This window comes from Bactrocera dorsalis, chromosome 6 (assembly GCF_023373825.1).
Source record: "Bactrocera dorsalis isolate Fly_Bdor chromosome 6, ASM2337382v1, whole genome shotgun sequence".
NCBI lineage: Eukaryota > Metazoa > Arthropoda > Insecta > Diptera > Tephritidae > Bactrocera > Bactrocera dorsalis.
The window spans coordinates 22741782-22747781 of NC_064308.1; positions in this window are offsets into that span (position 1 = coordinate 22741782).

Here is a 6000-nt window from a genome sequence, read left to right on the forward strand (position 1 = left end):
ATATATAGTTTGAATATTACAAATATACTTAATCCTAGGACTACAAGTACTCCTATAGTTATGAACATATTCTTGATTGGGTGTTCTTCAAATGGTATTAAAAATTTGTTTAATTTTTTAATGTTGTCAAATTGATATTCGTTTTCTGATTTCAATATTTCAAGAATGTGAATTCTTTCGTTTCCATTAGCTATAATATAATCTTTAATTTCTTGTTCCTGGTTGTGGAATACTTCTGAGTCAATAATAATTGTTTCATTAAATTGTATTAAATTCAATCCTTCAATTGATTTTCCGTTTAAAATATGTTTTCCTTGTAATACGACATTACCATGTCCTAAATCTATAATAGGTGCGTTATTTTCTTGGATAACATTACAATGGGCTTCGTAACCTTTGATCATTAGTATTGTACAATTGTCATTAGGTTCTTGTTTACAAATATATTTACTTAAATTACTTTTACATTTAGATGCTAATATTATTTTATCTCCACATTTACTTACGATTTTATTCATATCCAAAATGCCTTGATGATAGGATAATGGAGTAACTTTGTATGTTGTACATTTATTTTCAATGACTGGATATTTATAAATTACAATGAAAGTGTCGTCTAATCTACCTACATGCGTGTCTGCATATTCGAGTATGTCAATAACCGGTATACTAGTTTGTCCCTTTCGTTAATATCCTTTCAATCTCGTCCGTATTTATTGCTGCTGAATAAAAATTTCCGTTCTTCGCGAAATTAATTGTCATAGTTAAGTCAAATAACTCCTTGTATAATTCCTGCAATACAACTTTTTGTTTAATTGTCTTAATATTAAATGTTTTCATCATTATTTCAAAGTTGGAATTAATTTGTCTTTGTTTGTTATTATTTTCAATTATGTCGTTGAGTATTGTTTTAATTTCAATCAGGTCGACGTGGTCTGGGACTTCTGTGATAAATTTCAAAATCGATCCTAAGAAATCAAGAGATCTTGAGCGTCTGGCTCGTCCATTATTCAGTAGTTGTTTTCTGAGGATTTCTATTCTGTTGAACAATGCTGTTTCTGTTGCGTCTTCACTAGACATCTCTCCTTTATGTTCGGCGATTTTGTAGTATGGTTTAAGTATTTTGCTTAAGTTCGTCATATGGAATAGGTACTCCTGTTCTTGATACAAAAATGATGGGTCAGCCTCGGTTAACACGTACTTGCGATCTTGTAAGTCGGTTATTTCCTGAGCTAAGGATGTTGCTAGGATTAATGTTAGCGTTATCATCATCATTGTTTCTGAGGTTGTCCTTGTGTACGATCTTCCCCTCCGTTGTTAAAATTGTGTCCTCACGATTCTTTTGTACGGTTTTCTTCAAAAAGCGTGGATTTGTTTTATTTCGTCGGTTTTGTTTCACATAAACTGTTTGTCCTGTTTTATATTCCTTTTGTGTTCGTTTTTTATTGTGGTATGATAGCATATACTCCTGCTTATTTTCGATCAGTTCTTTTATTCCTTCAGTCTTGCTCCTTTCAAAAAATAATTCGATAGGTTTCCTTTTTGTGACGGAATGTATTGTCCTATTGTATTCCTTGATTGCGTTGAATAGTTCTTCAGTCGCAGTTGATTTATTTTGTTTAATGCGAATTCTAGTAATTTCCAGAATGGTTGAATGCAGCCGTTCAACTTGAGCGGTCGATGTTGAATTGTTTGCTGCGGTCATTGAATGTTCAATATATAGCCGTTGGAATAGAGCTTTTGCTGCTATGCTATTAAATATAGTTTCGTTATCAGTCATTAGTTTATTACAAAATGGGAATATTTGTATGAGTACTTCCTCTAATATTTTGTAGAATTCTCTTTTGTCGTTTAATTTTCTCATATATGCGTATTTTGAGAATCTATCTATACATGAGAGATACATTGTTTTATCGATTTCAAATATGTCCATTTGTATTTGTGTGCCTATACCTTCAGGTATGGGTGTTTTTGCATAAACTTGTTTTGTCGGGTGGCGTTCGTATTTGTTCCCTTTACAAATGCTACAATTTCTAGTTAGTCGGATTACATCATTTTTTATATTTGGCCAATAGCAAGTTTCTAGTATCTCTAATGTATTATTTTTTGCGTTTCTATGTGCTCTTTCATGCGTATGTTTAATTATATTTTCTCTATCCTCTTCACTCGTAATGTCCTTTAATAGATTTTGACAAAAAACCTTTTTCTCTATATTAAATGAAGAGTTTATAATATCATGAATTTCATACCAGGTTTCTAGTGTAGTGTGAAATGCGGTCGTGATATTGGGTTTGATAATTTTCGATAGTGTATCTATCAAGTCTTGTGATGTGACGTAATTAACATAAAATCTCTCGTGGTTTGCAAAAATTGTTGCTCTTTCTAATGCATTTTGTTCACATTTTTTTTTATCACAATTTGTGTTTTAAATTGGTTCAGTGGAGTGCTGACATCTTTAATTCTGATTGACGAGGATGATTCCTGCGAGTGTATTGAGTCGTTCGTTGTTACGTTTACTTGACGGCTGAGTGCGTCGGCTACTACATTTAAATCTCCTCTAATATATTTAATTTTTGCTCCGTATTCTTCTATAAAATTTTTCCATCGTTTTAATTTTGAATTTGGGTTGTCCTCTGATATTGAAAAAATTAGGGATTGATGATCGGTGTAAATAGTAGTATTACTAGTGAGACCATACAGATAATTCCTAAGTTTCTTCAGTGCCCAAACGATTGCTAACATTTCTTTTTCGTTTGTTGAGTAATTCTGTTCAGTTCGCGTTAATGTACGTGAAATGAATGCTATAGGTTTCTTGCCTTGTGACAATACAGCTCCAATCGCATAATTGCTTGCGTCTGTAGTCAAATCAAATCCTTTTCCAAAATCTGGTTGGAATAATTCTATTTGTTCTTTTAGTTTATTTTTTAGTGTTTCAACTGCTTTAAGTGCTTCGTCATCTAATTTTACATGTACTGAGCTACTTTTATTCTTTGAAATATTACCATTCTCTCCTCGTAGGTAGAGTGTTAATGGTTTCGTTATGGATGCAAATCCTTTTATAAATTTTCTATAATATGAGGTCATTCCCAAGAAAGATCTTAAGTCTTTCAAATTTGTAGGGGTTTTGTACCTATCTATAGCTTCTATTTTTCCTGGATCTACTGTAATTCTACCGTTTTTAATTATATGTCCTAAAAATTCTGTCTGTCTTTGAAAAAATTTTGACTTTTCATCCGAGATTTTCATATTGGCTGCGTGTAAAGTGTGTATTATATTGGTGATATCTTTCATATGTTGTTCAGGGTTAGCTGAATGTATTAGGACATCATCTATATACACGTATGCGCATACTCCTATGAATGGTCTGAGGATGTCGTCAACGCATCTTTGAAAGATCGACGGTGCGTTTTTCAGTCCAAATGGTAGTCGTAGAAATTCATATTTGGCGTTATTTATTGAAAATGCTGTTTTTTCCCTGTCTTCTATTTTTTATTTTAATTTGATGAAATCCTGATTCTAAATCTAACGTCGTGAAGTATTGTGCTTCTCCTAGGTTTTGGAGCATCATGGTGATGTCCGGAATGGGATATCTATCAGCGATTGTTTGCGCATTTAACTTCTGGAAGTCAATAACCATGCGTCTTTTTGGGTTGCCTTGCTCGTCATTCCCTTTTTTAGAAACTGTCCATATGGGTGAATTGTACGGGCTTTTGCTTGGCTGTATTATTTCATTATCTAATAATTTTTTTATTTCAGTTTCTACAAATGCTCTATCCGCTTGGGGGTATGGATACTGTCTGACCCAAATAGGATTATTGGTTTCTGTTCTGATTTCTGCCTCTACTGTAGTTACGTAGGGTAATGTTTTACTCTGGTCATTTCTTTTCATTAATTCAGTTATTTCTTTTTTATACATTTCTTTCGGTATCTATCATTGCTTTCATTTGCTTTAAACCTTTAATTCCTATCAAGAAATCGAAATCTTGTAAGGTATCGAGTTCTAAAAATTCCATACTGAATCCTATTATATTCACTTTCTTTTTATATTTAATTAATGATTTACCGTGTAAAGTAGCGGCTTGTTTTTTACTTTCTACTTCTATCCTTTTTGCGTGAGGGAATTTTGGATTAACATAATTTTCTTCTGCACCACTATCAATTAAAATATACACTGAGTTACCTTCTTCTGTGGTCCTTACAAGCGTTGGTAACCCATGCCTTAGAATAAAAAATATTCTTCCTGTTCGTATTCTGTATTTGATTGTTGATCGTGTGTAATTTGGTTGATCCGTTGATTCTTCGGTTGTATATTAGCATGACTTGTATTATCTCGTTCTCGTTTGTATCCCAATGCACCTGCTACTTTCTTAAATGGATTTTGATAATTCTGTCGAGGCTGCGGATTTCGTGGTGGTTGTTGCTGATTCTTGTTGTAACCTTGTCTCGTTGGTCTACGGAATATGGTAGATGAATCGATATCCATTGGTTCAACTGGGGGTTGTTGTTGATAAGAATAATTATTCTGATGATGATTGCTGAAATTATGATTCTGATGATGGTTGTATCGTGGAATGTACTCGAGGTTCTGATGGCGTGAATCATGTTGCATTGTACGGGCGATACTGTAGGCATCTGCTAATGTTGTGCAGGCTCGTGCATAGATGGCATTCTTGATAGCTACACTTCTCAGTCCAGTGACGAATGTTCTGATTGCTTTAGCTTGGATTTCTTGTGTCAATGTGGATTATTCGTTCTTCCTTGTGTGTCATCTCAATCTTGGATAGCACTACATTCAATGCTTGGTTCAGATTGTCATAATATACATGCAGTGGTAGTTCTTTTTGTTGTATTTTCATTATATCTTGATCATTATTAATGCTTGGGCATATATATTATGTCCTTCGAATTGTCGTATGTCTTCCATTAATGTGGTTGCTACTTTCCTCCAATTCCTGTATTCGTTGTAATCACCATTAAATTGTGTTAGTGTTTTAAACATATTCAGATCCACTTCTTCTGGTCTGGTGTAAGAACATATTTGTTCTGTTCATTGTGGAATGGTTGCACTTCTTCCTAATTGTAGTTCGGATAACTGTCGTTGCAGATCGGCGACTACGTGGGTTAATGCAATTAAATTTGCTTGTTCTGTCATCTTGCTGGTTTATTTGTTGATTTATTTTACTAAAACTCGGTCTCCAGTTGTATTCTTGGAGCGCTGCTTGATATGGTATTCTTTCTATGAAAGCGTGTTGTTTGCTAAGGATAGTATATTGATCCTTTACTTTCAATTTGTTGTCGTATTAGGATTTTTATGTGAATCCCTTTTGATTGACGTTGTCTGGGATGATGCACTGGTAAACTTCTTGGATGGTTTAAATGAATCCTTTTTTTGTTTCCAGGGACTAGGTTCTTCCCTTTCAGGCAGACTGACTAAGGATATTATTGATGATCCTTTTTTGTTGCTGCCCCACGTTGGGCGCCAGTTAATTTATTTACTCGTTATGAATAAAATAAATATATAATTTTAAGTCAGACAATGAGATTGGTTCTGACTGATCCTTTATTTGTATAATATTTCAACGTATACACATGTACTACAATATTGAATATATTACACTTATCTGTACAAGTGTTACAAGTGGTAACTTGTTACTCGGCAGTCGATAATGGTAAAGTGACCTCGAGGCTATTGTTCCAGTTGCTTATATAGGCTATGCTTATCGCTGCTCATACTATTGAGATGCTAGTTGTTTACTAGTAAATAACTATTTGGGTTGTTATTGTTTGTTGTACTGATAGTGCGCTTCTATTGTTCTAAGATAAAGTTGTTTTGATGATTTTTCTTTAATGTTTACTGAAAGATAAGGTTGTGGTTAAAGGTTAAAGTATTAACTCGCGCGGCATTTTAGTTATTTAAATTTTAGCAAACAGCTGATTAGATACGACTATATGTTATTTACAACTCACAGGGATGCTCACAAGTCTAATACTTTTTTAAGA